Source organism: Ovis aries, chromosome 5, assembly GCF_016772045.2.
Source record: "Ovis aries strain OAR_USU_Benz2616 breed Rambouillet chromosome 5, ARS-UI_Ramb_v3.0, whole genome shotgun sequence".
Taxonomy (NCBI): Eukaryota; Metazoa; Chordata; class Mammalia; order Artiodactyla; family Bovidae; genus Ovis; species Ovis aries.
The window spans coordinates 86,193,226-86,217,282 of record NC_056058.1 but is presented as its reverse complement, the minus strand read 5'-3'; the positions used below and the strand labels follow the sequence as shown (position 1 = coordinate 86,217,282).

The 24,057-nt window shown below is 41.4% G+C and overlaps 1 long non-coding RNA gene across 1 annotated transcript in view; it reads right to left on the bottom strand.

Moving 5' to 3' along the window:
* LOC105607442 (uncharacterized) overlaps positions 1-24,057 on the bottom strand; it is a 161,777-nt gene that overhangs the window by 12,990 nt on the left and 124,730 nt on the right. The gene's annotated exons all lie outside the window — the stretch shown is intronic.

Below are 24,057 nucleotides of genomic sequence, written 5' to 3'. Positions count from 1 at the left end.
AGTAGTCATTGATTAAGCAAGTGGCACAGACAGTGCTTTGAGAGTTAATACAACGCCTGCCTGACAAAGTCTATGGAGGAGGCAGGGAGTGAGAAGAATTAAAGCTGAGCCCTGAAACACGGGCCTATCTGGACCAAATGAAAGAAGGGAGGTGAACATAACCAGCAGGGAAGTTTCAGAAAGAATGGGCCCAGAGTCTGGACAGACTGGTGCATGTTCAGCAGACAGCTTGGTTCTGAATTCTGCCAGAGCAGAGCAGCAATATTTTCTACCCACAGGTAATGGAAGTCAGACTGGGATCAGCTTCTGTTGGGTTCACTGGATGTGGATTTTCACTTTGAATTTGCTGTTGTGGTCCAGGGGAAGAAGTTTCATCTGAAGAACTATCTTCCAGAGACTGATGGTGGTTCATGAGGGCTGTGTTGAGGCCACTGAGGCCGCTGGCTCTCAGGGAAACCAAGAATGACTGATCATTAACGTCTGCCACAAGGAAGGAGCAAGAGGTGCCCGACATGCTTTATGTCTGCCATCCAGGCAATGTAAACAATCAAGATCAAGGAGGGCGATTTTAGCCGAAGAGGGACACGATAAAAGAGATGTTTTAAAGAGATTAATTTGGCAACAGATCATAGGATGGGCTGCTGAGAGAAGAGAGGAGGCAAGAAAACCACTTTGGAAGCTTCTGCCAGAATAAGGAGAGCAACGATGCAAACATAAAAGAAGGAGTATAGTTCAGAGACTGTACGAACAAATCGATAAACTCAGCATGGCTTCTAAAGAGCCTTTAAACTGAGTGAGGGCGATTTTTAACAGGCCTTACCTTTTAGAGCAGTTTTAGGTTCACAATGATATGGCCCAGAAGGTGCCAAGATTGCCACCTCACCCTTGCATAAGCCTCCCCATTATCAACCTTCCCCAACACAGTGACACATTTGTACAGCTGATGAACCTATGATGACACAGCAGAGTCCCCCAAAGTCCATGGTGACATTAGGGTTCACTCTTGGAGCTAAACACTCCGTGTGTTTGCACACATGCTTAAGGACAGGTGTCTACCATTATAGCATCATAGAGTAGTTTTACTGCCCTAGATTCTGTGCTCCGCCTGTCCCCGCCCCACTAGCCCCTGGTAACCATTGATCTTTTCACTGTCTCCACAGCTTCACCTTTTCCAGAATGTCATCTAGTTTGAGTCATACAATACATAGCTTTTCAGGTTGGCGTCTTTCCCTTAATCATATGCGCTTAATTTTTCTCCATTAGAAGGAGCCCGATAGCTCACTTTTTTCTAGTGCTGAATAACATCCATTGTCTGGATGTACAAAACTTTATTTATCCATTTACCTACTGAATGACCCTTTGGTTGCTTCCAAGTGTTGGCACTTATGAATAAAGCTGCTATAAACATCCACGTGCAGTTTTGTGTGCAGACATAGTTTTTAACTCTTTGGTGTGAACTTTGAAGGAGCCCAACTGCAAATAGATGGGGAAACAGTGGAAACAGTGGCTGACTTTATTTGGGGGGGCTCCAAAATCACTGCAGATGGTGACTGCAGCCATGAAATTAAAAGACGCTTACCCCTTGGAAGGAAAGTTATGACCAACCTAGACAGCATATTAAAAAGCAGAGACATTACTTTGTCAACAAAGGTCTGTCTAGTCAAAGCTATGGTTTTTCCAGTAGTCATGTATGGATGTGAGAATTGGACTATAAAGAAGGCTGAGCACCGAAGAATTGATGCTTTTGAACTGCAGTGTTGGAGAAGACTCTTGAGAGTCCTTTGGACTGCAAGGAGATCCAACCAGCCCATCCTAAAGGAGATCAGTCCTGAGTGTTTATTGGAAAGACTGATGTTGAAGCTGAAACTCCAATACTTTGGCCACCTGATGCAAAGAGCTGACTCATTTGAAAAGACCCTGATGCTGGGAAAGACTGAGGTCAGGAGGAGAAGGGGACAACAGAGGATGAGATGGTTGGATGGCATCACTGACTCAATGGACATGAGTTTGGGTAAACTCCAGGAGTTGGTGATGGACAGGGAGGCTTGGCGTGCTGCGATTCATGGGGTCGCAAACCATCGGACATGACTGAGCGACTGAACTGAACTGGTGGATTATGTGGGAACAGTATGTTTAGTTATACAAGAAACTGACAACTTATATTCCAAAGTGACTACCATTTTGCATTCCAACCAGCAATGAATGCCAGTTCCCATTGCTCCACATCCTCTCCAGCATTGTTGTCAGTAATCTGGCTTGTGGCCATTCTAATAGGCATGGAGTGGTATCTCACTGTTGTTTTAACTTGCATGTCCCTGAGGACATATGATGTGGAGCAGAGTTAAAGCATTTTGATTCTTGAGAAGGGTTATCATTTTGGCTAGTTTTTACAATAGCAAAGACTTGTTTATTTCATTCATCCACTACCAACCATTGTCACCTAGCAGACAGCAAGGTAAGAGGGTGTTTGAAATACAGTACAGGTGAGTTCTGACACATAGCAAATAAAGACAAATTTGGATGAGGTGTATTTCTAACATCAGCGAGTATTCTGGTACATATGGTAAAAGCTTTTCCCTGGTAGAGCAGAGGCCACCAAGAGGGAGCCAGTGACCTTGAGCAGAGGTGTTGGAAGATACTAAACATCATTTTGCCTTCTTTACAATTTTGGCCAGCCCTCTGGCCCTGCCTCAGTCACCCACTTTAGCCTCTCCATCTTGTGTGCATTTGTACAAGGTGTGCCCAGGCAGTCATGCCAGAAGTAAACCTAGATCCCATTTTTAGGACAAGTCGCTAAAAGCTTCCTGGAGGATGGGGCAGAGGGAAAGAAGGAAGACAGTCATCATCAACCCCGAAAAATGCATTTGTTTGTTAATTTATTGAGGACCTCTATGTATGAAGCCCTGAATTAAGAACGATCTCAAAAGTATAGGGATGATATATAACCTCCCAAAACATAAACTCTTCCTAGAAGAAAAAAACACATGTTAGACTTCCCTGGTGGTCTAGTGGTTAAGATTCCACCTGCCAATGCAGGGGACACAGCCTCCTGATCCCTGGCTCCACATGCTGTGGAGAAACTAAGCTCATGTGCTGCAATTACTGAAGCCCACGTGCCCTAGTGCCCTTGAGCTGCAACAAGAGATGCCACCGCAATGAGCAGGCCACACAGGCAACTAGACAGGAGTGCCTGCTTCTTACAACTAGAGAAAGCCCACTCGCAGCAATGAAGACCTGGTACAGCCGAAAATGCTTTTGAACTGTGGTGTTGGAGAAGACTCTTGAGAGTCCCTTGGACTGCAATGAGAGCCAACCAGTTCATCCTAAAGCAGGTCAGTCCTGGGTGTTCACTGGAAGGACTGATGTTGAAGCTGAAACTCCAATACTTCGGCCACTTGATGTGAAGAGCTGACTCATTTGAAAAGACCCTGATGCTGGGAAAGATTGAGGGCAGGACGAGAAGGGGACGACAGAGGATGAGATGGTTGGATGGCATCACCGACTCAATGGACATGGGTTTGGGTGGACTCCGGGAGTTGGTGATGGACTGGGAGGCCTGGCGTGCTGCTGTTCATGGGGTCGCAAAGAGTCGGACAAGACTGAGTGACTGAACTGAACTGAACAGGCGAAAATAAATAAATTTAAAAATTTTTATAACTGAAGGATAATTGCTTTACAGAATTTTGTTGTTTTCTGTCAAACATCAGCAAGAATTAGTCCTTTAAAACACATGTTATTATAAAGGAATACACAAGAGATCGCATAGACCATACATAGCAAATATTCCTGCCTTCTACAAAGCCGGTAATAGTTTTTTAAAGTATGACCTGGGGGACAGGAATAGTGCTAAATCACAGAGATTTCCCCAAGCTGGGCAAATGCTAGGCAAGAGGGCATAACAAATGAAGAAGAGCCATTTGGAGGATGGGCACAGACTGGGGCCCCCCTCCTTCCTGCACAAACGTGTTGATTCTGTGACTCCAACTAGGCTGAGGGAAAGATGGTTGGAACATTTCCTGAGACAATGGCCCAATTGAAAGGTCACTTCCTGCCACTTTCCATCTCCCTGAGGGGAAATCCCACGCTGGCCCCAGTGCACAGGGATGGCTATGTTGAAAGCCAGGCTTTGAACAAACGCCTCCCTGCCAGAGTCACTGGCCTCTACTTCAGGATTTAAAGATTGAATTAAATCTTTAAATGATGAATTAAGGATAAGTATTCATACCTAAATGTCCACTCGAATATAATGCAATTGGTATCATTTTCAACTCACAATCGCTATAAAGTAGCTGTGAGCGTTTTCTTATACTTCCTTGACTCTATGATTTTTCATATCATCTAAGAAACAGAGATTCTTCACTCCCAAATGAGCAACATTTTGAACTCAACCCTGACCCTAACATGATAGAAATCTGTGCCGTTGAAAAGAAACATAAAGTGTTTTGTTGTTTTGTTCTGTCTCTTCCCCTGAAAGCCATCCAAGGGCAGAATCCTGTTGCCTGTGTTCACAATGAATATGACATAGAAAGAACATGATATTTTAGACAGAGCTTTCAGAAAAATCCATATAAGGACAAAAAGAAACATTTGATGCTGAATTCTTTCCTAATTTAAGACATTTTGAGTCCAGTTTTTATTTCTTTTTTTTTTTTTTAAAGAAAGGAATAAGACAAATTCCAGGGCAAATGCCCCTGGGATTTCTTGTGTGAGCTGAACATAGTGATGAGCAGACACTGTCTAAGTCATTGCAGGAACCCTAGATAACCTAAATGTTCCCGCTGCGTGGCCAGCCAGCGCCAGCCTGCACAAGAGGTCTCTCCCTTCCCCAGCCACATCCACACTCCCTGAATTCTGACACATTTCAATACCCCACCATTTTAAACATGCTGGTGTGTTGTTTTGAAATTGCTCTCACATTATTTCATGGCAGCATTTAATAACTGAATGTGATGCTTATCAAAGCAAATGATCTGTATCAGAATCACCTGGCATTTTATTAACATGCAGATTCCTGAGCCCCTGCCTGGAATTGCTGACTGTGGAACACCTATGCAAGAGGCCTGGGTATCTGCATTGTTAGAGACACTCCTGTGGTTCAGATTCACAGTGTAAAGAATCCTGGACTTGAACTGTAGTCTTAGTTCCACTGTTCACCATTCCTTATAGACTTTCAGCCAATCACTTAATCTCTGGACAGTTTGTCAGCTATAACATAGGATTATTTTGAAATACATACACACACATACATATATATATGCTAAAGTATTCATAAATATAGAAAAATATTCACATGTTTACTTGTGAATTCCCTGCTGCTGCTGCTGCTAAGTCGCTTCAGTCGTGTCCAACTCTCTGTGACCCCAGAGAAGGCAGCCCACCAGGCTCCCCCGTCCCTGGGATTCTCCAGGCAAGAACACTGGAGTGGGTTGCCATTTCCTTCTCCAATGCATGAAAGTGAAAGTGAAAGTGAAGTCGCTCAGTCGTGTCTGACTCTTCGCAGCCCCATGGACTGCAGCCCACCAGGCTCCTCCATCTATGAGATTTGCCAGGCAAGAGTACTGGAGTGGGTTGCCATTGCCTTCTCCATGAATTCCCTAGTTAGGAGATAAAATCTTTGAGACCCAGGAATTTCTTTATTGGTAATGTCATTGGTAATGATATTTCTTTATCGGTAATGTCATTTTTACAGCAGGATTTCAGAATATAGTTGTTTAATGTACCATACAGCATAAGACTTGGAAGCATTTGTACCCTGATACTTACAGAAAGTTAATTAGCCACCAGGAAACCATATCAATGTGGAATTTACCTTGGACCAAGGTCATCCCTAGGATGTGCAGGTTAATCAACTATCAGAATTTCTTAATCTGAATGAAGTTGTTGTTTGTTGTCTAATAAAGTCTATTAAGATGGACACATAAGGCCTCCTGGCCTATTTATTTAATTTTCCAGGATAAAAATAATTCAGGGAACCTGATAAGTCAGGTTGACTACCCAAAATGGATCAGAGTAAGAGTAAGGGTCTTTTTTTTTTTTTTAAGTTTAAAAAAAAAGAACTTCATTGGGGACATTATTTTAATGCTTTCTGAATTCAATACATTTAGTACTATGTTACATCCCTATTTTCAAAATGAATAAACTTAATTCACAGGGAAGTTAAGTGGCTTTCTCCAATGGGCTGATGTGTCTGTTTCCACAAGAGGAAAAGAACCCATCAAAGGGTTAGGCTGAGCACATGGGTCTGGCAGGGTATCCTGTACCCAGAGACCCATGGGTCTGCTGCTGACAATCACTGAGAGACTGACTCACCTCTGCTCTGTTCTATGGTTGACCAACTTCTTTTTGTTTTCATTTTAAAATGTATTTCTTTAAATAAGTTAGTGGACAGACTGGTTCAAACTTGGGAAAGGAGTACATCAAGGTCATATATTGTCACACCTATATGCAGAGTACATCATGTCAAATGCCAGGCTGGATGAATCCCAAACTAGAATCAAAACTGCTAGAAGAAATAACAACGACTTCAGATATGCAGACGATACTACTCTAATGGCAGAACTCAAGAGCCTCTTGATGAAGGTGAAAGAGGAGAATGAAAAGGCTGGCTTAGAACTCAACATTCAAAACACTAAGATCATGGCATCACTTTATGGCAAATAGATGGGGGAAAAGTGGAAACAGTGACAGATTTTATTTTCCTGGACTCCAAAATCACTGGGACAGTGACTGCAGCCATGAAATTAAAAGACACTTGCTGCTTGCAAGGAAAGCTATGACAAACCTAAACAGCATATTTAAAAAGCAGAGGTATCACTTTGCCAGCAAAGGTCTGTATAGTAAGAGCTACGGTTTTTCCAGTAGTCATGTATTGATGTGAGAGCTGGACCATAAAGAAGGCTAAATGACAAAGAATTGATGCTTTCAAACTGTGGTGCTGGGGAAGATTCTTAAAAGTCCCTTGGACAGCAAGGAAATCAAACCAGTAAATCGTAAAGGAAATCAACCCTGAATATTCACTAGAAGGACTGATGCTAAAGATGAAGAGCCAGTACTCTGGCCACCTGTTGCAAAGAACTGACTCATTGGAAAACAGTGTGATTCTAGGAAAGACTGAGGTAAGGAAGAGAAGAGGACAACAGAGGATGAGATGTTTGGATGCTCTCACCGACTCAATGGACATGAGTTTGAGCAAACTGCAGGAGGTAATGGACAGTGAAGCCTGTTGTGCTGCAGTTCATGGGGTCGCAAAGGAGGACACAAGTAGGACATGACTTAGCAACTGAACAACAACAACAAATACAGAAAAGTCTTCATTCAGGTATAGGTCAGTTTTACAGCCTTGGAGTCATTTTCACTTTGTAAAGTCAGTGTTTCCACAAGCTCATGTTACGGGATAAAAAGAAGAGGACTTTTTTACATGAATAATTATGTATTTATGATATGGTTTTTGGAAAAAGTGAATAACCAATGTACCAAATCTTAATTTCAAAAATAGTATTACAGAGATGAGGTTAGTAGTAGTAGTGATAGTTGCTCAGTCGTGTCCAACTCTTTGTGACCCATGGACTGTGGCCTCCCAGGCTTCTCTGTCCATGGAATTCTCCTGGCAAGAATACTAGAGTGGGTAGCCATCTCCCGCTCCAGGGGATCCTCCCAGGCCAGGGATTGAACCTGGGCCTCCCACAGTGCAGGCAGATTCTTTGCCATCTGAGCCCTAATACTTCATTAAAGATAAAGTTAAATACTTTTAAATGGTGAATTGATAGAAGGCTAATTTAACTGAAAACATTAAATAATATTTTAGATATCATGCAGATTATTACGAACTTGTGGAAGAACAGTGTGGGGAAGACTGCTGTAAATTGACTTTGCATACCTCTCTGTTTCATCTTGAGCTGCTTTTGCAATTTAACTTGAACAAAAAATATTCATTTCTCTATTTTCAAGTTCTTTAAAGGCTGTTACAAAGGAGACCTTCTTGAGCCAATAACCTATCTATACTTCATTTGAAATCATACTGTTGATTATGTGAATCCAAATCACACTAAATACAAAGAGAGTAATACTTCATATACTGATTATTAACATGAACTATACACTGGGCTAGTCATTATATGTATAGTGTTAGTAGCTATCAGAATACCTGTGGGGTAGGTATCATTATTCCCTGCCCCCCACAACATGCTAAATGTAGGAACCAAAAATGGAATTCAAATCTGTCATTCCATTAAGTCTTTGTTCTTTCCTGGATACACATTGCCTCTCTGTACTAAATTTTCTAAACGATATGGCCCAATATTTTTAAATGTCTCACATAGAAAAGTTTCCGCAAGAGTACTGAAGTTTTAGAAAACCTATAGGCTATATCTGTACGTGTCTTTAAGTGAACTGAATTGATTCTATTTGTAAAGGGGTTACCGTCAAAGGGTCTGCCAACTCATTCTATCTCCTTTTTGATGAAGCCAACAGTCCCTTTCTTTCCCATGGAGATCAAAACCTGGCAACTATATTTGCACATGAGACCCTACCTGGTCATGGCCAGCTAGGAGTCAACACCTTTCCTAAGTCAAAGTAGCTCTGATTGACATTCTTTCCTGTAAATCTGGACTGAGGACTACTTTGCTAAACAGTGTTAGTTGCTCAGTCATGTTTGACTCTGCAATCCCATGGACTGTTACCCACCAGGCTCCTCTGTCCAAGGAATTCTCCAGGGAAGAATACTGGAGTGGGTTGCCATGCCCTCCTCCAGGGGATCTTCCTGACCCAGGGATTGAACCCAGGTCTCCTGCATTGCAGGCAGATTCTGTACCATCTGAGCCACCAAGGTTCTGATTGATTTTATTTCCTGAAAATCTGGACTGAAGACTACTTTGCTAAACAGAGGACATGTAAATTGAGGAGCTGTGGAGAGTAGAGGGAGCAGAGAAGCAGAGAGGGAAGCCTGAGTACCTTGAACTCAAGAATAAGACCTTGAGATGAGAGAGAAAGAGAAAGAGGCTATGTTACACAACAGGAAATTTAACACTTGGCCTCTAGCCAGGAATTTTTGAATGAAGAAAACTATATCAAGGCGTGTGAGTCCCTCACGAGCTCTTCTGCCCTGGTACTCTGTGAAGTATCCTTACAATAAATTCTTATGTTTTAATGAAGTCAATCTGACATGGAACTCTGTTATTACAACCAAAAAGGTATTAAGTAATACACTTGCAATGTTGGAAGGAAATTTCTCCTTAAAGACTCTCCTTTGACTGACTGTGTACTGTTCGTTTCTTTCTGATCATTTACTGGTGGTGACCATATTAGAGATGATTTCAGTTAGTTCTAGAAGCCAGGCCATTTAACCAAATTGTAATGTAACTCAAGAAGCAGTCAAATGACTCAAGTTCTCTGATGGGTTTCATTAAATTGTCTAAATATTTTTGCATCATAAAGATATTCAAATGAGGAAATATCACATTCTCCTCAAAAGAGCAGAATCACAAAAATAATGGCTTTATTCACCCAACAAACACCTATTCATCTCATTTAAGTGCTCCTCTACTCATCCTGGCTTAACCATTCTTAATGGAAACTCCAGAATAATTTTTGGCCCAGACAAAAGTAGAGCCACATTTAGCAACCAAAGCGTGTATTTTTAAAAACTGCCCCTTACTTAGCATGTGTTCATACGATGGTGCATACCAGAGGAACAAAATAAAATCATCACAAGAAATGACTGCAGAACACAAGCACTCTGGATAATTCAAAAGAAGCCGTTTAGCTGGCTTGAACAATTTGGTTTTGATTTCATACATCACCAAAGTGAGACATTAAAGAATACTCTATACAGGGTACTTTTTTTGTTATTCATCTATGTTTTCCCTTGAGTTTAAGAAAGAAAAAAAAATAGTGGAAAATCATAGCATTTTTTTTCATTGAATTGATTTTTTTAATGAGTTTGGCAATTAAAATCAGATTTTTTTTTAGCAAAAAAAAAAATACATCTGAGTAAGAAACTTCTACTAAAAGTTTTAGCAGAATGTGGATTAAATTATTGGTTTTTAAACCACCCTTTAAAAGTGGCACTGACTCTGGAATGGAAAAATCAGTAGATCCAAAGTGGAACAAGATTTCAACACCAGTAAAACTGAAGGCTAAATTAAAAGTTCATGTACATTATTTACAAATTAATAATCCTTGGGAGGCTCTGACTATAACATCTTCCTAGCTGAAACTAATCTTTTCCTAAGTGTTTGCTTTTACCAATTGTTTCTAGTTCATTAGAGAAATTCTTCAGGCTTTAGCTATTGAAATCTGGAGTTTGATCCTTCAAGTAGATTTTGGGTAGCAACTCCACATGAGCCTGACTATCCAGTCTCTTGACCTTATTTCTTTTGGCCTAAAAGTTTTCCTTTCAATACTTCTGCCCTGGAGAATAAAAGCAGAAGTGGGACGTACCATTGCTTTGTGAGCTGCCATAAAAGTTGGCATGCGGTAAAAGATCGGAGTGCTAGGAGACCACTGAAGCTATAAATACATGTGTGTGTTTTTTTTTAATCTGGTGAGTAGTACATTAATATTATTGTATGTCGGGTTGCATATGAGTTTACATCTACAAAGTGAACACCTTGCTGAAAAATGAGCCTGTAGAGGTTAACTTTGAAAGGAAGAATTAATGCAGAAGGCTTCAACTCAATATTTCTGTTTGAAACCTAAAAACTCAATGTGCATTACTTATTGAATTTATCAGACCATTCAGAGTAATCATTAAGCCACTGTTAATATACAAGTACATAGCAGAGTAATGGACCAGGCTGACCCTACATGGGAGAATAAGCAACTTCCTGTGAAGAGTCTATTAGAGACAACATCTCCTTAAACTCCCACAGTGGTGCTTTAACCCCTGGTTAATGCCAGCAGAAATCTGTAGCTGTTAAAAAGGAAACCCTTTTAAGGTTCCATGCAAACTCTCTCTGCTGCTTATTCCTTTACCTGGGAAGAAATATTTTTTTCCTTTAGCCTCAGTTTCAACAACATTCCTTATCTGAAGCTTTTCCCCTATCAGCTCCTTCCTTTCACCCAATCCCCACTGCAGCTGAATTAACAAATCAATCTCAAGCTCCTCTGTGTTACCATAGCATTGTGTTAATACCTGTAACACAGCACTTGCCATGTTGTATTAAAATTAGCTCTGTGTGTGTGGAACTATCATCACCATCCTGGAGATTTTTGAAAGTGGAGATAATGGGTTATTCATCAGCGTTTTCTTCATAATGTGCCTGAATCTTTTGCGACCCCATGGACTGTAGCCCACCAGGCTCTTCTGTCCATGGGCTTTCCCAGGCAAGAATACTGAAGTAGCTTGCCATTTCCTACTCCAGAGGACCTTCCCAACCCAGGGATTGAACCCACGTCTACTGAACTGGCAAGTGGATTCATCACTGCTGAAGCACCTGGGAAGCCCTTGTGTATAATAGGAACCCAAAAGATGTTCATCAGAACAAGTGAATGAAATCCTCTTGATAAAAGTTTACTCATGCTTTCACTCATTCACACCTCTATTCAACAAGTAGTGTTACTTAGGATATATTTTGTGTCTTACTGCAAAATATTTTCTCAGATCCATTTCTGAAATGTAAAGGGTAGAGGCCTGGAGGCCACTGGAAATTTTTCAAACACATGACATCATGTCTTGCAGGGATCCCCAGTATCTAGTATCTAAGGCCTGATGATCTAAAGTGGAGTGGATGTAATAATAATAGAAATAAAGTACACATTCAGAAATATCCCTCCAGCCCCAGTCCATGGAAAATCTGTCCTCCACGGAACTGGTCCCTGATGCCAAAAAGGTTGGGGACCACTGTCCCCAAGTGGTACAGAGAAAAAGAGATAAGAATACAACTCCCCCTGATTAAAATTTTTGTTTAAGGCTATCTCTGATACTAAACATATAGCATGTGTTTGATGAAGGCTTTTTGAATGATTGATTAATTGACTATAATTGAAGTTCAACTGCTTTCTGTGCAAGCAAGGGATAATTTCTGCTAAAATTTTCATCTTCTACAAAACTTTTTTAGGTTTTATCTTAGCAGCTAACCTACACAAGACTGATACCATTCCTCACTTTAAATTTTCTGGTATATATATCTTCATACTCTAAATACATATCCGTTATGATTATATTTACCCAGTATTTGCTGAGACTTTTGCTCTCCGTCTTTTCTTAAAGATTTCTTTCTTTCTTTTCCTTTCGGCTGTGATGGGGCTTCACTGCTGCACTCGGGCTTCCTCCAGCTGTGGTGCTCTGCAGCGCCTCTTCATTGCAGTGCGTGGACTTCTCATCACAGTGGCTTCTCTTGTTGCAGAGCATGGGCTCCAGGCAGGCGGGCTTCAGTAGTTGCAGCTCACCAGCTCAGGAGTTGTGGTGTATGGGCTTAGCTGCTCTACGGCACGCAGAATCTTCCCAGACCAGGGATCCAACTGGCGTCTCCTGCACTACAAGCTGGATTCTTAACCACTGGGCCAGCAGGAACGCCCTTACACCCTTTATAATATGCTGATTTGCAGGGAGGGGATATATGTATACCTATGGTTGATTCATGTGGAGGTTTGACAGAAAAACAGCAAAATTCTGTAAAGCAATTATCCTTCAATAATAAATTAATTAAAAAAAAAACGAATCACTATGCTGTATACCAGAAACTAGTATCATATTGTAAGTAACTATATATCAATAATAATAATGTGAAGAAAGCTGAGCACTGGAGAATTGATGCTTTTGAACTGTGGTGTTGAAGAAGACTCTTGAGAATCCCTTGGACTGCAAGGAGATCCAACCAGTCCATTCTAAAGGAGATCAGTCCTGGGTGTTGTTTGGAAGGACTGATGCTAAAGCTGAAACTCCAATACTTTGGCCACCTCATGTGAAGAGTTGACTCATTGGAAAAGACTCTGATGCTGGGAGGGATTGGGGGCATGAGGAGAAGGGGACGACAGAGGATACGATGGCTGGATGGCATCACAGACTCGATGGACGTGAGTCTGAGTGAACTCCAGGAGATGGTGATGGACAGGGAGGCCTGGCGTGCTGCAATTCATAGAGTTGCAAAGAGTCGGACATGACTGAGCTACTAAAATGACTGACTTACTGATACATCAATAAAAAGATAATAAATATTTTTAAGTAATTTTTTAAATGCTGACTTTTCATAATTAGGGAAAAATATCTTCTCTTTGAACTGAAAACTAATATTTTTTATGCTTTTATAAACTGGGATTTAAAAAATCCCAGCTCTGGACCATAAAGAAGGCAGAGTGCTGAAAAATTGATGCCTTCGAACTATGGTGCTAGAGAAGACTCCTGAGAGTCCCTTGAACAGCAAGGAGATCAAACCAGTCAATCTTAAATGAAATCAACCCTGAATACTCATTGGATGGACTGATGCTGAAGTTGAAACTCAGGTATTTGGGTCATCTGATGTGAACAGCTGACTCACTGGAAAATTCCCTGATGCTGGGAAAGACTGAGGGCAGAAGGAGGAAAGAGCATCAGAGGATGAGATGGTTGGGTGGCATCACCAATGCAAAGGACATGAACTTCGGCAAACTTCAGGAGATAGTGATGGACAGAGAGGCTTTGCATGCTGCAGTCCATGGGGTCACAAGGAGTCAGACATGACTGGGTGACTGAACAACAAACAAGAACAACAAACTGGGATTGATTGATTGGTTCTTTACTAAGACAAGTGATCATGTATGTTAACAATGGTCACATCTGGGGGCTCCTTCTGCAGTCTTAAGACTTCCCTGGTGGCTCAGATGGTAAAGCGTCTGCCTGCAGTACAGGAAACCCAGGTTCCATCCCTTGGTTGGGAAAATCTCCTGGAGAAGGAAATGGCAACCCACTCCAGTATTCCTGCCTGGAGAATCCCAGGGACAGAGGAGCCTGATAGGCTACAGTCCATGGGGTCGCAAAGAATCGGACACGATTGAGCCACTTCACTTCACGTCTGCAGTCTTATCAAATGCCAGAATTACATTTTGTGCCATGTTAGTATCAAGTATGGATGACCAAACTCATAATTTCTTAAGCATTCACAGTTGGAAGAAACATAAAGAATGATCTATTTCAAGTTCAATACAAGAATCCCTTTCACTCCACTCTTCACAGCTAAAATCTATGGCTATAACGAGGGGCAAAATTGTCTTCCTCAGATATGCAGATGACACCACCCTTATGGCAGAAAGTGAAGAGGAGCTAAAAAGCCTCTTGATGAGAGTGAAAGAGGAAGGTCAAAAAGTTGGCTTAAAGCTCAACATTCAGAAAACGAAGATCATGGCAGCTGGTCCCATCACTTCATGGGAAATAGATGGGGAAACAGTAGAAACAGTGTCAGACTTTATTTTTTGGGGCTCCAAAATCACTGCAGATGGTGACTGCAGCCATGAAATTAAAAGATGCTTACTCCTTGGAAGAAAAGTTATGACCAACCTAGATATTACATTCAAGAGCAGAGACATTACTTTGCCGACTAAGGTCCGCCTAGTCAAGGCTATGGTTTTTCCTATGGTCAAGTATGGATGAGAAAGTTGGACTGTAAAGAAGGCTGAGCACCGAAGAATTGATGCGTTTGAACTGTGGTGTTGGAGAAGACTGTTGATAGTCCCTTGGACTGCAAGGAGATCCAACCAGTCCATTCTGAAGGAGATCAGCCCTGGGATTTCTTTGGAAGGAATGATGCTAAAGCTGAAGCTCCAGTACTTTGGCCACCTCATGAGAAGAGTTGACTCACTGGAAAAGACTCTGATGCTGGGAGAGATTGGGGGCAGGAGGAGAAGGGGACGACCCAAGATGAGATGGCTGGATGGCATCACAGACTCGATGGACGTGAGTCTGAGTGAACTCCAGGAGATGGTGATGGACAGGGAGGCCTGGCGTGCTGCGATTCATGGGGTCGCAAAGAGTTGGACACGACTGAGTGACTGAACTGAACTGAACAGTCTATTCCATTTCTGAAGAACTCTGATTCTTAGAATGCATTCCCCTTTACTGAGCCAAAATCAGATTCCTTGAACTTCAAACATTGATCCTGGCTCTAGCCTCTAGTATTTCAAAGATCTAATCTAATCCCTCTTCAAATATTGAAAGGCAGCCATGCTTCCCTCTAGGTATTTTCCAGTACAGACTATAAACCTGGTTAAATCTGTATCATCTAGTACACATGTGTCTATTAACCACAAGGACATCATGAGAGATCACTTCAAAGTCCTTGCTCATGTACTAATGCCAGTATTTCTTCCACTACCAATTAAATAAGCAAAGTGAACCGGTCACGATTGTGCTTAAGAAACTCATGTTGGCTCTTAATGATCATTGCTTCCTTTGGGGTGCACATAAGCAATCTGCTTGGTAATTTATTTGGAAATGGGCTCATTTTTATTTCCAGAATCTCTATTTTGTCACAATTCAAGTGGTAGGCATAGAGTGGGATCTAAGTATTTGCAATGGAGGAAGGGGATAGATTTAATAGAGGGAATTGGTTACATAGAAGCAGAAAGGCTCACTCGACTGGGGACTGGTGAGGTAACCCAGAGATTAGAAATAGCAGGAAATTACTGGGACTTCTAGGTTAGAAGGGAAAAGGGAAAAAGCCTGTGAGACCAGGGTCAAGTCTTAGGATCACTCAGTGGAAGATGCAACTGGGACAGGAACGAAGAACAGGAGCTGCACATACAGAGAAGACATGACTTGAGACATTCCAGAGATACCACCCGAGGCACAGAGAAACAGGGAGGATCACCTGGCTTCCCCTTTCCTCCAGCACTTTACTCTCCAACTGGGGTTTCCCACTGGCTGACTCCACTGGAAGGTCAGCTGACATGGAAGTCTGGGAAATGCAGCCAGCATGGCAGCCAGAGCAGAGCCGGGGAGAGGACCTTCCACAATTCTCCAGGAGGTCTTCAAAAATTACACTTGGAGAGTATTTCGGTACTTCTGATGACCGCCTTATTGTGGTTTGTTTTGGAGGTTGCTCCTCACACAACTGTCTTGGCCAAATCTGAATATGACATCACCTGTGTTGCTATTACTGTTACTGTTGTTATCGTTTACTTCCACACTGGTATTTACCAGTGTGCCAACAAAGGTCCGTCTAGTCAAGGCTACGGTTTTTCCAGTGGTCACGTATGGATGTGAGAGTTGGACTATAAAGAAAGCTAAGCGCCAAAGAATTGATGCTTTTGAACTGTGGTGTTGGAGAAGACTCTTGAGAGTCCCTTGGACTGCAAGGAGATCCAACCAGTCCATTCTGAAGGAGATCAGTCCTGGGTGTTCATTGGAAGGACTGATGTGGAAGCTGAAATTCCAATACTTTGGCCACCTGATGTGAAGAGTTGACTCATTTGAAAAGACCCTGATGCTGGGAAAGATTGAAGGCTGGAGGAGAAGGGGATGACAGAGGATGAGATGGTTGGATGTCATCACGGACCAATGGACATGAGTTTGGGTAAACTCCAGAAGTTGGTGATGGACAGGGAGGCCTGGTGTGCTGCAGTCCATGGGGTAGCAAAGAATTGGACACGACTGGGCAACTGAACTGAGCACATGGGAGACATAAAGTTAAGACAAATTGTCTGATTTTGGAAAAGTCAATTCCATGCATGCGTGCTAAGTCACTTCAGTCATGTCCGACTCTTTGTGACCCTGTGGAGTATAGCCCGCCAGGCTCCTCTGTGCATGGAAATCTCCAGGCAAGAATACTGGAGTGGGTTGCCGAGCCCTTCACCAGGGGATCTTCCCAACCCAGGGTTTGAACTGGCAACTCTTGTCTCCTGCATTGGCAGGCAGGCTCTTTACCACTAGCACCACCTGGAAAGCCCTCCTCCCTTGTTCGATGTTCAATTTCTGCTTAATCATGTTTGCATTGTGTTTTTTTAAATTTATAGTTGATGTTAATAAATAAATTAACTGGAATTATCAGATCTAGTTTTTCCCTTCTTAGAGGGTTTACTTGACAATATCTGCACTTAATTCCTTTTCTAACAATACACACCCAACTTTCAATGTTGTGAGGAATATAAAATGTATCATAAAACATTCAACTGACATTTCAATGGCATACATCAAAAGGCCTTTGATATTATATTTTAAAAGTATTCCCTGTATTCTTTTGAGATTTTTAGAATATTTACATAGTATCCCTGGCACAAACATTTTAGCATTTTAACAGCCAGGGAGCTTTATAAAATCGTTAAGTCAGCTGACTGAGTTTATGAATTTAATCTTTCCACAACAAAACGTCTGACTTTAATGGTAATTGGGGGAATTGAACAGCAATTGCATCGTGGTGTTGTTTCAGGATGCATATCCAGCTTTTCCTGACTATCCAAAGGGAACATTTTAATCAAGGACACTATACCGATCTTCAGATGCTGTTTCTTATAGTAGACACTGGCCATGGAAAACTACCAGAAACTTGAGATGTGGTTCTTCTGAATTGGCATAAGCCCATTCTTCTGACTAAGCATAAAATACACCAAATTTCAAAGACTTAGTATGAAAAAAAATGCAAAATATCTTATTTTATATTGATACCATGATAAAATGATAGAGTCTAGATAGACGACATTCAGTAAAATGCTATTAAAATTAATGTCACCTGTTTCTTTTTATTTTTTTAAAACTTGGCTCCTAGGAAATTTAAAAATATATATGTGGCTGACATTTGTGGCTTTAGTTGTATTACTTTTGGGTGGTGCTGGTTTAGAGTCAATGAAGAAGTGACTGTCTGCTGAGACAGGACATAGCAACCAAAGGAGAAGTCATTTCTCCTTTTAATTAGTTTTATAATAGCAACAGATTCCATGTCAGACATTTAAAAGAGACAAGGCTATTCTCTTCAGTCAAGCAAAACTCCCACTGTGGTTCCTAAGAGTTCTGCCTGAGTGAAACAAATGAGATTAGGCCCATGATGTTTACTTCAGAAGAAAACATTTTCTTTTCTGAAACTTTCTTAGTACATTGTTGGCTACCAGGCTATGGAAGTGCAGAACCAAGACATGATGAAAGAACAATAAAGGAACAATTTGAAAGTGTTGTTTTGAAACATGTAACGAGTGCTGTCAGCCGCTGGTTCTTTCCATTTTGTACATTTACATTTCCTGACTGCAGTTTAAGAACATTTCACTGCATGTTACTATCAATCATCCTTAACCTAGAAGTGCACTGTACATTAGTAACAGTTAATTGGCATATTTAAAGTAAATAGCTACTTAGTTTTGTTGTGAAGGTTTTGCATACAAATCTCTAGCCACATGCTTTGTTTGTTTCAATAACAAATACCCGTGTCTGCACCACTGCCACTCCTGTCAGTAGATGAATAGAGATGCAGTCGCACTGAAATACTCAGCCTGGGAAACGACAGCCCGAGCGACATGCAGTGCGTAAGCAGGCCCTCCTTGCTCCTCAGGGATGCCCGCACAGACGGAAGAACACAAACACAGGAAAAGGAGAGCCACTGGCAAGTTTAAGAAGGATGGTCAAGAAGAAACAGAAAAAAAAAAAAAATAGGAGTTACAACTTTGCCTATGCATTTTCTATGGGTTAAGCTGAAAGTCAAAGTGTTAGTTGCCCAGTTGTGTCCGACTCTTTGCAACTCCATCGAATGTAGCCCACCGGGCTCCTCTATCCACGGGATTCTCCAGGCAAGAATACTGGAGTGGGTTGCCATGACCTTCTTCAGGGGATCTTCCCAACCCAGGGATCAAACCTGGGTCTCCTGCATTACAGGCAGATTCTCTACCATCTGAGCCACGAGGGAAGCCCTAATAAGCCGAAAGGGAGATTGTTTAGCTGACATTGTCTTGGCCTCTGCCATTTGTTCAATGTCGGGTTCACATTCGGCAAGCTTCCCAAAACTCAGGGAGAGATATCATTGCAATCCTCATCCCCCCTGGAGCTCAGCAGCAAGTGGATTTGAGCCTCTTCCTTGGGCACCAGAGCTAAAATGGGAATGGGTTCAGTTCAGTTCAGTCGCTCAGTCATGTCCGAATCTTTGCGACCCCATGAATTGCAGCACGCCAGGCCTCTCTGTCCATCACCAACTCCTGGAGTTCACTCAAACTCATGTCCATAGAGTCGGTGATGCCATCCAGCCATCTCATCCTCTGTCGTCCCCTTTTCCTCCTGCTCCCAATCCCTCCCAGCATCAGAGTCTTTTCCAATGAGTCAACTCTTCACATGAGATGGCCAAAGTACTAGAGTTTCAGCTTTAGCATCAAAAAATAAGATTAATAATAAGATGACATGAGCTTCTTTCCAAATGAGACATCAATAGAGCTATAATAAATACCTTAAGAACAAACAACCCACATTACATTTTGGGTGAACTCCTATATCTCCAATACCTAGGAGGATGAATGCTTACCTGAGTCCCAACAATTTTTCACTACCCACACCAAGAAGTCAAAAGAGACCATATGGTAGTTATGCATTTGTGCGTGTGTGTGTGTGCGTGTGTGTGTGTGTGTGTGCACGTGTGCACATACCCATACCGTGAATTATATGAAGTGCCACTGATTCCTCTAGTCACAATTCTGAAATAGATTTTCCATAGAAGGAAGAATACGGTTTTTCCACGTGGATCATTATTAGATTCTATAAGAACCCTAAATGACAAACCACTCCCGTACTCTTGCCTGGAAAATCCCGTGGGCAGAGGAGCCTGGTAGGCTGCTGTCTATGGAGTCGCCAAGAGTCGGACACGACTGAGCGACTTCACGTTGACTTTTCACTTTCATGCATTGGAGAAGGAAATGGCAACCCACTCCAGTGTTCTTGCCTGGAGAATTCCAGGGACGGGGGAGCCTGGTGGGCTGCTGTCTATGGGGTCACACAGAGTTGGACACGACTGAAGCGACTTAGCAGCAGCAACAGCAAGAACCCTAAAAACTTAGAGGGTCTTAAAAAATTAACAATATCATTAATAATAGTAGTAAAATTAGAAATCAGAAATCACAGTAATACTATTGTTACCACAAATAACATTATTTCAACTCTATTCAAAGGTTCAAGAAGAAAAACAAACAGTTGTTATAGAAATAACCTGGAGATACTTTCTATTATTATTTCTTTGACAAAATTCAAATCTGAGATACCAAAAAACATTTCACTTAGAACATCATTGAGACACATCATTACTAAGCAGGTTTTGCCACTTTTATTATGCACTACCAGCAGTGGCATTTTTTCAGTGTCTGGAACACGCCAACACATCCTGCAAAGCTAAGAGTGACCCGAGCATGTGTCCTTCATCCACTTCCAAGCATTATGTCTACCTTATAAGGAAAAAGGAGGAATGCTGCAAATAATGTCATTTCAAACATCGGAAACTTCACTGGTGGCTCAGATGGTAAAGTGTCTGTCTACAATGCGAGACACCTGGGTTTGATCCCTGGGTTGGGAAGATTCCCTGGAGAAGGAAAGGGCAACCCACTCCAGTACTCTTGCCTTGAAAATCTAATGGAGGGAGGAGCTTGGTGCAGGCTACTGTCCACAGGGTCGCAAAGAGTCGGGCACAACTGAGTGACTTCACTTTCTTTCTTTCTTCTTTCTTTCAAACATCAGAAAATGTGAAGAAGGGAACCTCTCTTTCTCAATAAAACTATCAGGAAGAATTTCCCATCTGTTTCTAAGTTTCTAGTATTGAACTCTTCAGTTGAGGTCCACAGTCTTTCTTGGTTCACTATCAATTTCTAAATAGATGTTTGCCATCACTAACTTAAAGCAAAAAACCAGAATTCCTGGTGTTGCCAAGGTTCTATTTCCAATGAAGCTTTTCCATATCTATTAGGAGCAACACCCACCAGGCTGATATGGGGGAAGTACGTGCCTCTGTGTCACACAGCCTGTTTAACTTGGGACTTGACCCTGTTCCTTCTTCTGTAGAGTATTTCCAAGATGTATTTCCAAGATCTCTTTCCTTTCACAACTATGGCTGGAGCTCGCTAGGAAGGGTTGACACATAGTAAGTAGATGACTGCTCTAACCTTCTTGCTGTGGATGGATTCATTGTCTCTACTTTGACCCATCTTACATAAAATGAAATTATAAACTCTACAGTGGTGCTTCTCACAGACACAGAAAACAAACTGTGGTTACCAAAGGGGAAAAGGGATGAGAGAGGGATAAATTAGGATTTGGGGATTAGCAGATACCAACTCCTATGTATAAAATAAACTAGGACCTACTATACAGCACAGGTAACTATATTCAATATCCTGTAATAAACCATAATGGAAAACAATATGAAAAAAAATTACATATCAACAGATAAATACTGAATCCCTGTACCAGACACTAACACAAAGCTGGAACAACTTCACGTCGATCAAAACCTAAGTAAAAATAAAGTGGTGCTTCTTAAACTCTCTGTGGTAGTGAACACAGTTTTCATTTCTTACAATCTATAAGGGACTGAAACTTTGGTAAACTGAGACAAAATGAGTTTCTGAGAAAGGGATCACTTGCTTGGATGTCACGGTTAAGTCAAATCACTACAGAGGTTTCTAAACGATGACTCTCAATTTCTGTGTCTATCATAGACCTTTTACCAGTCTGCTCACCCAATTCAGTCTTCTGACAACACTCTGAGTAGCACCAATGAACTACCGTCTATTAAATCACCATGATTTTCTAGGCTTGCCATTTATATACTTCTAGTCCAAGCACCAAAAGTAAATACAAACCTAAATAAATTGTTCAAATGAATTATATCTAGGAAAGACCAGAAAAGCTATTTTCTTTCCCATTAAATAATCTCTGATCACAAAATGCTTTATAATTATACAGGTGTTAGGAGAAGGAGGCAACCGAGGATGAAATTGGTGGATGGCATCACTAACTCAAAGGACAGGAGTTTACACAAACTCAGGGAGACGGTGAAGGACAGGGGAGCCTGGCATGCTGCAGTCCCTGGGGTCATGAAGAGTCGGATACAACTCGGCAACTGAACAACAACAAAGATACTAAAAGACCAAAGATAAAATATTCAAAGATCTTTTGGCAAAGAGGTAACAGTACCATGATCAAAGTATTAGAGGGCAGGAGAATACCTGAAAATATTGTGGCCACAAAAGTCACATGGAAAAGCAGAGAAATAACAAACAAACAAAAAACCCACCCAAGCTTCTTTTAAACATTTTTAAGAATGTTCTGCAAAGGGGACACACAAACTGTACCCAAGATCTCATCACCAAGATGGCCAAATCCATAACCGCAGGCAATATAGTAATAAATATTAAACAGTTAAGTTCTCCTGTGAGCTCTCCTTTTATAGCTAGTAAGCTTTTTAAAAGTCATCAAACTGTTTACTCTGTTTCATATAAACAAAATATCCAGATGAATCCCTGAAATTTCAACCGTATTGACTGATATCATCACATTGCAGAGATATAAAGAGACATTTCAGTGCGATGCTCACCCTCCAGCTGTGCCTGGGTACACCATTTGTTTTATGGACTAAAATTCAGAGCTAGTGGTACCCTCACTCCTGGGCTCAAAGAGTCATAAAAATCCCCTTCCTTCTGGATTCCATTGCTTGAGCCAGATTACTTTTCATACTGTTACTTCATATACTTCGCAACGCGATCACATCGCATTTTTCTTCAAAACTCTGGCAGATTGTTTGGGCTAGAGATAGATGGAGACAAGAGGCACCATCTGGTGCAAGATCTTTATTCCTTGTTAACACTACAGGAGTTCTGGTATTTTACATGGTTCATGTAGTAGCGAAGATTTTTTTTTAATATAAAGATTGAGAAGGTGTAAGATGATCAAAGGGCCTTGGCACTGTGTGATCACATCACTGCTTTCCTTGGTGTGGAGTTTGTTGTTGTTGTTGTTGTTGTTGTTGTTATTGTTGGTTTTTAATTTTTTTTCAATTCAGATAACCAGTGGCATATGGTTTCACGATTCACAAAGATGGTCCTTGACTATAGATTTGACGATCTCAACATAACTTCCGGGCTTGCCAGAGCTATGTTACAGCAGAGAGAGCAAATAGCTCATGATATTTCTCCTCTGATGAGTAAGCTCCAAAATCGCAGGTTTAAATTTGATCTGGTTTTGAAAGAAAAGGAGCTTTGTCCTCCCATGCCAGCATCTATGCTTTTTCGTCATCAGAGATGAGTGTCTATTTCTGTATCATTGACCCATGGCTTCAGGGACCAAAAGCTCAAACAATGCCCAGGTGAATCCTGTTGACTCAGACTGAATACACACTTGCTCTTGGCCATAGCTTTCTATTCTTTGGAATTCCAAGCACTTCCTGAAATTTAGCTTATGTTCTAAAAATCTGGTGGCTGTTTAATAGAAAAAATGTTCACCATCCATATACAATTAAAGTCAGTGGTTTCTAACAGAATTAGCTAATCATTGGGAGCCAGGAGATTTGCCTGATAATGCTAAACTAACTCACAGGTACCTTGTGAGGATAAGTGAAAAAGTGAAGTGGAACGGTGTGTTGAAAACAAACCAAAACACCTTAAAAAAAAAAAGTGTGGTTTATACAAGTTAATTTGGACTGTAATCTAAGAATGAAGTTAAAGGAAGCCTTCACCTGTTGATCCCTGATTTCAGAAGGCTACTTGGAGTTACTGCTCTTGGTATGTGTTGCCAAAAATTCGAAGCATCTTTCCAATGAAGCGATTAATTCCATCTTAATCTCTGTGAGCTGCTCTGCTATCACCCTGTACATAGATGGTCCTCATTCCCCCGTCTCCTCTTGGCTATTTCTGATCCCAAATTAAACCCTCACTTCTGTCTCATGCTTCCTCTGGATACTTTCTTACCTTAAGGCTCACCTTTTTACACAGTGTTCAGGCCCATGAATTAAGGTATTTTTTCTACTGAGTCCTTTGATCACTTGGCCCTGCCTTCCACCCCTCCCTCACGGAAAGCCTCCTTTATTGATATTATGAAATGGTGCAGGTATCAGTGGATATGACTTGAAACAAAGAAGGAAAAGAAGAAATGGCAGAATATGTCTAAGAGAAAGAAGGTGCTACATTGAAGGCAGTAGA